Below are 10,068 nucleotides of genomic sequence, written 5' to 3' on the forward strand. Positions count from 1 at the left end.
TACGACGACTAAGCCGGAAATTGGTAAGCAGCAACTACCATGTTGTAAACATTTTGATTTCAGCCGAGCACATGGAGTATGATTTACACAAGTCTTGAGCCGTTTAAATCACTATATTGAACTGAATGTAACTTATATCTTGCACAGAAGGGCTTCTCGGCCTTAATCGTTACAGTATTAATATACAACTCTCAATAAAGAGTACAATATTTATATCTTTACTGTTGACGTCATTTACCCCGATAAAGACGAGTCGAAACCTAATATATGTGCTTTACAGCGTGCACGAAAGGAAAATATAATTTCATACTAGCGTACTTGTGTGTCAGTTTTAGCTATATTAGGTTATTTTAGGATATGTATCCAGTTTCGTTTGTGTGTTTGTTGTTTAACGCCGCACTCGGTAATATTCCAGCTATATGACGGCGGTCTGTAAATAATTGAGTCTGGACCAGACAATCCAGGAATGGACATCATGAGCATCGATCCACGCAATTGAGATACGATGACATGCATCAAGCAAGTCAACGAGCCTGACCACCAGATCCCGTTAGTCGCCTCTATACGACATGCATAGTCGCCTTTTACAGCAAGCATGGGTTGCTGAAGACCTATTCTAACCCGTGATCTTCACAGGTATTATATTACATTTGTGTGATGTATATATTCTGAAATATTTAACAAAACAAATACTGTACGCGTTCATGGTAGTTGGTTTAACACTGTCTATGTTGTTGATTTTCTGTATAAGCTGACGCTATGTTGATGATACTATTCCTTCAAGGAATAATGGAAGCCAAGGCTGAGGAACTGGTATTAAATGACACATGTAACTCATCAATTAACTCGATGTCTATGGTTCTAAGAGAAATTGTATAGTGTAAAATTGGTACTGAAGTAGCTAAATGAGTGCGTATGGTTTTAGCAATATCGAACCCGGATCTTCGGCGTGACGAGCGAATGTTTTAATCACTAGTCTATACCCGACCGCCCGAAGTAGCATGAAAGAACTTGGTATAAGTAACATATCAAACAACGCCACATATAAGCCTAGTATGTTAACTGAGGAAAACATCTGCCCCAATCCATAAACATCAGTACTATTAACCTTTGGCTTGAAACCTGAAGACATCACACCCATCAACCTATAACTGCTTCGGCGGATATGACTCTGTTTAGCATGGAAACCGAGATTGTTGTCTTTAAGCGGCTGTTGAAAGTTGATACCAGATTTGTGTTTTGATAAAGTAGGGACTGCCATTTCTTTTGAGATGTAATTATGATGTTATTAAGCTAAGTATTTCAATATCATCCTTTTGTACAAAGACATGTTCAATTGCTGGGTTGAAATTCCAGAAATAGAAAATGATATTTTCAACCAAATAATATGGAACAACAAATTGGTCACAATCAATCTCATTAAAATCAGACCGCAAAATAAAGATATGAGAACATCCCATTAAGGGTCACGTCAGAATGTCAAAACACAAATCTGGTATCAACTTCCAACAGCCGCTTAAAGAGAACAATTTAGGTATACCAATAGATATTACGATATATTACAAGAACTGTTAAAAGAGCAATAGGGTGCAATATGTATCACCCTAGACAACGAATTCAGTTGTTGTTTGATGCACCCCAGAGCTGGAGGGAAAGATCATATTATAAAAACAACATATTAAGTCTAGACATGTTTATTAAATGTTGATTGAAAATAAAATAACTGCTCCTTATAAGTTTGTAAACTCATCACAGATGAGCAAGATAGTTCTTTCACTACCCAAAAAGCTGACGGAACTAAAGTTTAAGATTATACAGGTACATAACATTGTTCCGTGTAAAAAGTGGCTTTTTAAACTCAATATATGTGAAACACCAGATGTGATGTTTGTGAAACAGAAGATGATATGGACCATTACCTATTTAGCTGCAGTATTGTTGCTGAAAAGATTAAAGATCATGAAACATTCCTTTATAAGTATACAGAACAACCTCTTTTAATCAATTCATTATTGTGTGGTTCATTAGATAATACTGATCCTGTATTTAGATTTCTGAACCTTCATGTAAAGTATTTTATATATGTCTTATTATGCTAATATCAAGTTTTCTTTTGTAAATTATTTCACTGATTTGAAACAGTCACTGATAATATATACTCACACGCAAAAGAAACGCAAATCGAATATGCAGTATACATGTTATTTATTTTAAACAGTAAAGACAAGAGATATTAATAGGGCAAGATTGACAAAAATTTGACTGAAGACAGTTTAATGGATTAAAAGGGAGATGACATTTTTTTTTTTTCAAATGATAAGTGCTTACACAGTTTCGGGTCAATACCCAAATTGTCAGTCAATACCTGATGTGACCACAACTAGCATTAATCACTGTCACACATCTCCTGTACATTGAGTGGATCAGACGATTTGTGAAGGCCCTAGGGATCCTCCTGCACACATCCAGAGCAGCTGTGCGTAGTTCATCGGCAGTTGTAGGGACTGGGCGCACATTGTGCAGACGCAGCTTGAACCTCATCCCTCAAGTGTTCGATGTTGTGTTGTTGCAGAAAGACCATGGTAGCTCTGGCAACATGGGGACGAGCGTTGTCCTGCTGGAAAATGCGTTGTTGATGTTGTGCAAAAAATGGAACAACGTGGGGTCTGATCACTTGGTCGATATACCGCTGAGCAGCGACGCCGTGTCCCCGACCTTGACCAACATTCAGGAAACACATGGGTCCAAGTCTCGCATTAAGTCCAATCCCTGCCCATATCATGACGCTAGGTCCACCCCATGGATCCCTTTCCACAACGTTTCTGTCAGCGAAACGATCACCTCGACGCCGCCAAATTCTGACTCTTCCGTCTGCATGGGAGACACAAAAGCGACTTTCATCAGAGAAGATGACACGCCTCCACTCACGATGACGCCAATTGTGATGACCCTGTGCCCACTGAAGTCGTGCTTGTCGATGCCGTGGTTGGAGAACAGGACGACGTGCTGGTCGGCGACATCTGAGGTTGTTGGAACGGAGACGTCGGAACACAGTGTCCCGGCTAATGTGTCGATTATGTGTTCCTATGGTCTGTCGAGCACTTTCACTTGCAGTGAACGGATGTCGCTGGTGTTGACGGGTAATCTGCCGATCTTGTCGAGGTGTGGTGACCCTAGGACGACCGCTCCGAGGAAGGTCATCTGTGGTCTGTGTAGCATTGTATCGATGCAGGAGACGGTAAATTGTGGTTAGGCTAACGTTGAAATGACGGGCAACATCTTGGACAGACTCTCCAGCTTCCAAACGTCCGATAGCCTGGTTTCTCTGAATTTGAGTTAGGCGTGGCATTGTTGACCAAGGAGTGGTAGGTCCAAGAATCGGCCACAGTTTTATACGCACTACAGTTCGCGACAGTTCATGCATTTTCGATTTCGCGAGAAATGGGTGCATGATATCCACATATTCATTGAAATGGTACGTTTTGGCGATTCGTTTCTTATCTTGCGTTTTTACTCGGGGCCTCCAAAATGCAACCAAAAATATCAGGCTTCACTACATGCTAAAACTCGTACCAATTTATGGTTCCGTGTTTGTTACCTATTTGCTTAAAACCACTTGCGTTTCTTTTCCGTGTGAATACATAAATATGCGACGTGACCAGCAGTGTTGATAGTCCGAGTCGTGTGTTCGGTGTCTGTAGATAATCTGTACAAATAAGTGACACAAGGACTCAAACAGGTAAACTTTTGCTGTAATCGCGTGTGTGAATGTATTTGGCATCTCCCAGCATGAAACAGGTGTGTCAGCTGATGTTTGGAGGGCTCGAATCGGCCGGTTTTGTCAACGTGCGAAAAAACGTGCATGGAGGATCCCACTTTAACGCTAACGCCCAATCTCATTAAAATCAGATCTTAGTTTTCGCTACGGCTAAACAAAGATCTGAGGACATCCCATTACGGGTCACATCAGAACGACCTTTCGCGAATTTTGACCGACCAGTGAAATGACTGACAAGAAATCGACATCAGAAGGCAGCTTTCTCGAGCTTTACGACACTTGTTTCAAACTGGCGACTACGCTTCGAAACATATTTTGACGTATTCTCGATTAAAAAATTTTAAAGTGATAAGAACATTCTGGAATGGCTTATAGATGGCCTTGTTTGTATGGATATAATCATAAAACCCGTAACTGTTGTTCGGAATGCCCGCTGTTAAATAATCGTGGTTGCATGATTAGAAAGGTCGTTCTGACGTAACCCTAAATGGGACACTGTTGATAGTGGTGTGTTTCCTGTGGTATGGAATCTAGGGATGATAATACCATTATACAAAAGTGGAGTTAAAACGGATCCTAACAACTGCATTGTCATTTTTTTAACATCTTAGGGAAGGTTTTTATATCTGTTCTAGAAAAACGCCTTAGAACCTGGATAGGGATAAATGAGCTTATTTCAGAATCCCAAGCAGATTTCCGTTCTCAATATTCTAGGATTGATCATATCTTTCCGCTGCATGCATTATGTTTCAAATATCTCTGTAAGCCATAAGGCAGATTTGATTGTGCATTCATTGATTTTAGAAAGGCGTTTGATTATGTTGACAGGAAAAAATGCTATATTTACTCCTACAAAAAGGATGTCATGGTAAAATGTACAAATTGTTAAAAAGTATGTATGCATCTGTAAAAGCAGGTGTAAAGATTGGTTGCTTTTAAACTTCTTTTTAACACCTCTAGTAGGATGAGACAAGGCTGCGTTTTGAGCCCAGTCTTATTTATATTCTTTATTAATGAGTTTGTGTTGGAAATATATGCTGCGATCATGGTACATTTGTTACCCAATATATTGAAGATCTGATGTTACTCTTATTTGACGATGACATTCTACTTTTCTCGTATACTGTTCGGGGCTTGCAGAGACAGATAGATGTTTTAAATACATATTGTTTGCAATGGGGATTGTGTGTAAATCTTGATAAATCAAATGTTATTGTATTTAGACTTAGAGGGATAATAACCAAGTATGAAGCATGGACACTGGATAATGTGAAGATAGAGACAGTAACGTACTTTAAATATCTTGGAATAATCTTCTCCTTACGGTTAATATGGTCCAAAGCATGTGAAACCCTTGCCTTGCAAGCACGGAAGGCAATAGGACCAGTTTTTAATTTGTTTAGTAATAACAGATTTATAGATTTGTCGACTGTTTGTAAAATATTTGACAGTCAAATCGCTCCAATATTGATGTATGGTTCACTTGAGAATTACTTTTTTAATTAAATTATAATAAATATTATAAAGGTAATATTACGTTTACAAATTTATTTCAATCATGTGATATTGATGTACTACGCTTGACAGTTTTATATTTATGTAATTTATTTAAAATGAGATCGACAGAGATGTAATACTCTCGACATGTGACCTAAAATGTTTTTTATCTTACAACTGTACTATGGGCCAAATATGCAAAGAAACAATGCCACCACTTTGACATGTTATTAACTGGTCTGCACATTTAAGACATTGTTTAATGTATAATTTAGAAGACCAGTAGTCCCTGGCCACGTGGACTTGAATGGGTTTGGATACCGTCGTTGAGTATCATGGGAATAACAAAAAAAACAAAAAAAATGTAGCTACAGTTACCACACATATAATTTGTATTTTCAATAACTTAAAATACAATTTAACTCGTTAAAATATAATAGGCGCGTCTAACATATCAGTTATACCATTCGGATGAATCACAACATGGAGAACATATGTCATTGTTATGAACTGACGGCGAGATATGTCGCTGTGTGGACGACACCTGTGACGTCTTCATCAGACTGTGGTGAGGAATATTTTAATGAACGAACAATCATACTTTGCGCTGGAATATATAGAGAATCTCACCCAAGTGTCTTTTGATATCAAATATATCAACATGAGTTGATAAAAGTGGAAAAATTCCGAGGCTTATATATTTGATATCAAAAGACAAGAGGGTGAGATTTTATTTATCATCCAACATCATTCTTTCAACTTTTTCAATTTGTAGACAGTAATAAGCAGTGTCTTCAGTGTAAAAAGTACTGCTAACAGCTTCAGTAGCAGAGCCATTAGTGATGTCATTTGATTGTGATGTCATGGTAACCAGTGACGTCACAATGGTCTGCAAAGCATTGTGATGTAATTTCATTGCAGCGATATCTACAGTGTAGATATCGCTTGATCTCATCCAAGCGATATCTCCTGTGGGAGCCAGTTTTGGATGATAAATATATATACACTATGCCAGAACTTCCTCTGCGTTACCAAGAAACATGTTAAATTGGATGAAATAGATCTATTTTACAATGTACCTATCGGTTTGATAAGAAAACGAATTTCATTTCTGTTCGTATATTTCTGTTATTGCATACTTGAATGATATTATTTCTTATCCAAAATTGGCAAACCATCTATGTCATTCTTAGACATAATAAACAAGAATAATATTTGAAATATGTTTGCATCGTCGGCTGCAGCTTTTGCTTAACCCCCTGGATGCCAGAGGGACATATATGTCCCTCCTCTACAGCCCTCACTTTGAAGTCGAATAAAATTCAAAATACATCACCCACACAACTACACTTTACGGTTTTGAATAAGGTGGGAAATTCCCTGTTCTGTGATATCATCCACTGGCATTTTAGGCCAAGCAAAAGTACTGAAAATGACCTCTGAAAATAAGGTACATCGTAAATGTCGCCATTTTTTACACATTACTAAATCACCACTCACAGCGTTATTTACAGCATGTTTTGAAATCTAAATTTCGCATATTTACTCTGAGAAATGAATTTCAAAAATAGCATATTAGTGATCACGGGTATCTGTCTTTTATGAAATCACCAATGATCATTCCAAAACGTCTCCGATAACCCTAGAATCGTTTCGAATGTTTTGGAAAAAACGAAAACACGAACGCCGAAGTGAACTTTCCGCAATATTAGATAGTGTTTACAAAATCACGTTTCAGGTGCACCGGTTCTGAGACGCCTGTAACATCAAGTATATTTCAAACTTATCTGCGATACCTACATCCTTGAATTCCTCATACATTTTAGAATCAAATGACCAGTGGTCTTTGTCACCAATACAAAGTGGCTAGATGAAATTAAGCAAAATAATTTAGGTGTGAAAACGAACGCTGTGCTCGAAAAACTGCACATGGTTGAAATGTAAACAAAGCAAAATTCAGATTTTACACAGTGTAGCATATTCTCCTATTTTGGGCTATCCATTCGTCTATTCGTTCAAGATATTGGCTCAACATTTTCAGAATATGCATGGGAAGAGAATCGTAGGAAGAATTAGGGAATTTAAAATAGATACATTGCAATGATTTGATATTTTCAACAGAAGTTGTCAAAGTTACCGTTCTGGTTGACGCCATGACTGACGCAAAATCACGCACAACGACAACGGTATTTATCGGAATTTCTGACTATTTCCGTCTGTTTCAATAAAAATTATGACAACAAATAACAGTACATAGATTGTCAGAATGTTTCTGATTACTTACATGTCACATTTATGTTTATACGATCCCTGAATCAACGAAAGTCCCCTCGTACAATCCCGCGTACTGTTGAAAGTGTACACGCCATTTTGTAAAAGTGGGTCACAGGTAGTGATGTCATACGTCAACATTGTTGTACATGTTTGGTAATTTCTTTGAGGTGAAGGTCCTTGAATGAGAGTGCACACGATCACTGTACCGTGCTGTTTACAGTCTCGGTTATGATGTATATTTTGCATGTCTTTTATAAAAAAAATTCACACAATTAATTTCCCTTTGGATATTTGTCAATGTTCAAAATGAAATCATACGAACATATAGGCCACAACATGTATGAACGAACCTTTGATAATCTCCTGTTTGTTTCAACATTGTTTACATAACAATGTGATAGGTTTATAGTGTCGACTACGATATTTCTTTCCTTTGGACAAGTGTTACAAGATGAAGTGTAAATGTACCTGAAGCATGTACGTATTTCTTGGGATGTGTATGTCAATATTATAAGTTCATATAACCAATGTCCATGAATAGCCGTTTCATTTTATTTTATAACTAAAACTGAATATATTACTTTAACAAAATGGATAATATTTTTCGGTAAAATATATGCACACATTCCTGAAATGTCTTGGTCTTGGATTTGTCTTTTATCTCGTTGGATACAGAGAACAGTGATATCTAACGATTCGCCAGGTGCGCATTAATCACAAACAATTTACGAATTATTCCTCTCGTTTTGCATTATATAATCAATGGTTACAAAAAAAATTAAATATTGTGATCACAGGATAGTAAACAGTTTATTTTATTTCTCCAGGAATTGTAAAATGTATAAAGATATAACCCATGCCAGGTACCCCGTTGGTTCAAACGTATACGATTATCCTGATAATTCTATACACCAAAAGAGCTTTATTTGCATCTTTTATTGTGTAAGAAAAAATAACATAATCATGAACAAATATATGTCCAATATTGAATATAATTTTAGTTGTTTTGAAATATTCTTTTGGGTATTTCATTACGTAAGCTGATGCCAAACAGGTGCGTGTCTTGTCCAATTAAGATACACGGTAAACTATCTAATTGTTTACATATTCAAGACATTATTTACTTGGTGAGAGCAGTCATTTTATGTTGTGTCGAAAAAGCGTCAAATTCCGTTCCACACATCGAGATTTTCCATACCATGAACGAAAATTAGGGGAGATATATATTAATCAAAATACCAGTGTCGTCTTTTTCCGACGTTATCAAAGACATAAAACCAGCCATGACGTCAAAAGGAATCGTGTTATTTTTAGGGTATTTCATTACATTTGGTGATAAGGCTTGTGCTCCATTAATAATGATGCAACATTAGTCAAATTACACTTACACAATCAGGAGAATGTTGGAATGTAAGGACTAAGTTATAGCTTAGATAAGGCCATCCATTTCTATATTACTTCCTTTTTATGAAGTACGATTTCATCATTTCTTATGGGTATATTTTATAACTAAACGTGTACAGTTTCAATATCGATATTTGTGTTGGAATAGTTTGGTTCCTCCTGAACAAAACACCACGAAAATATTGTGTCCGTTCTCACAGCTCATTCTCACCAAGTGACCTGAGTTACCACAGGGCCACGTATAGCCATACTATACTGACTGTACTGGTTACACTAAAAAAAGAGAAGCTCTTTTTTTAGTGTGTCAGTACAGTATGGCTATACGTGGCCCTGTGTGAGTTACAACAAAGTAGAGCTAAGCATAGCGGAGTTACGCCCCCTTTTCTTTGTACGTGTGTAACCTCTCTGTCACCTTTTGACGTCATAGAGAAAATTCAGTTTTCGTCATTTACGGCATGCTATTTTTGGAATTGAATGTATGTCGTTATACATACGCATATAACTCCATTTGATATGTAGTTATGTCGTTCAGATACTAGGCAGTATTTTATTCGCTCACAGTTTCCGTAAAGCTTCTTAATAAAAAAAATTGTCGCACAGTACTTTTATCGGTGTACGATAAAAAGCGGAGAGATTTACTGTTTTTCAATGCAGAATAAATTCTCGGACAACACTTAGGAGTGTCTTTTTTAAAAACCGGTTTGATATTTACAGTTAAATTTACATCATCAAATAAGAAAATTAATATTCTCCACCTCTGCGTAATTTTATAGCTAGAGGTAGATCCAGTGCCGCGTGAGCGCAATTCTCGCACAACCTTCACTTTTCCGATCTAAGGAAAATTTGCGTCAGAAAAAAACACGGCATCCAGAGGGTTAAGCCACCAAACATATCATTATTGTTTTCAATAACTGAAAATGGAAATGATATTCTTAACTTGTTCTCTGAAAAAATGGTGGTAATTAATAGTAATATTGGTGACACATGTTGAATTCATATTCAGTCACCAGTACACATTGCTTTGGTTAATGATTTTCCATATTTAATTTGTTGTGGGACAGCTTCGAGGGACCGTATCAAGTTTTCACGTTCATTTCAAATAATTTTCTATCTAT

Source organism: Haliotis cracherodii, unplaced genomic scaffold, assembly GCF_022045235.1.
Source record: "Haliotis cracherodii isolate W230 unplaced genomic scaffold, xgHalCrac1.p SCAF_15, whole genome shotgun sequence".
Lineage (NCBI taxonomy): Eukaryota > Metazoa > Mollusca > Gastropoda > Lepetellida > Haliotidae > Haliotis > Haliotis cracherodii.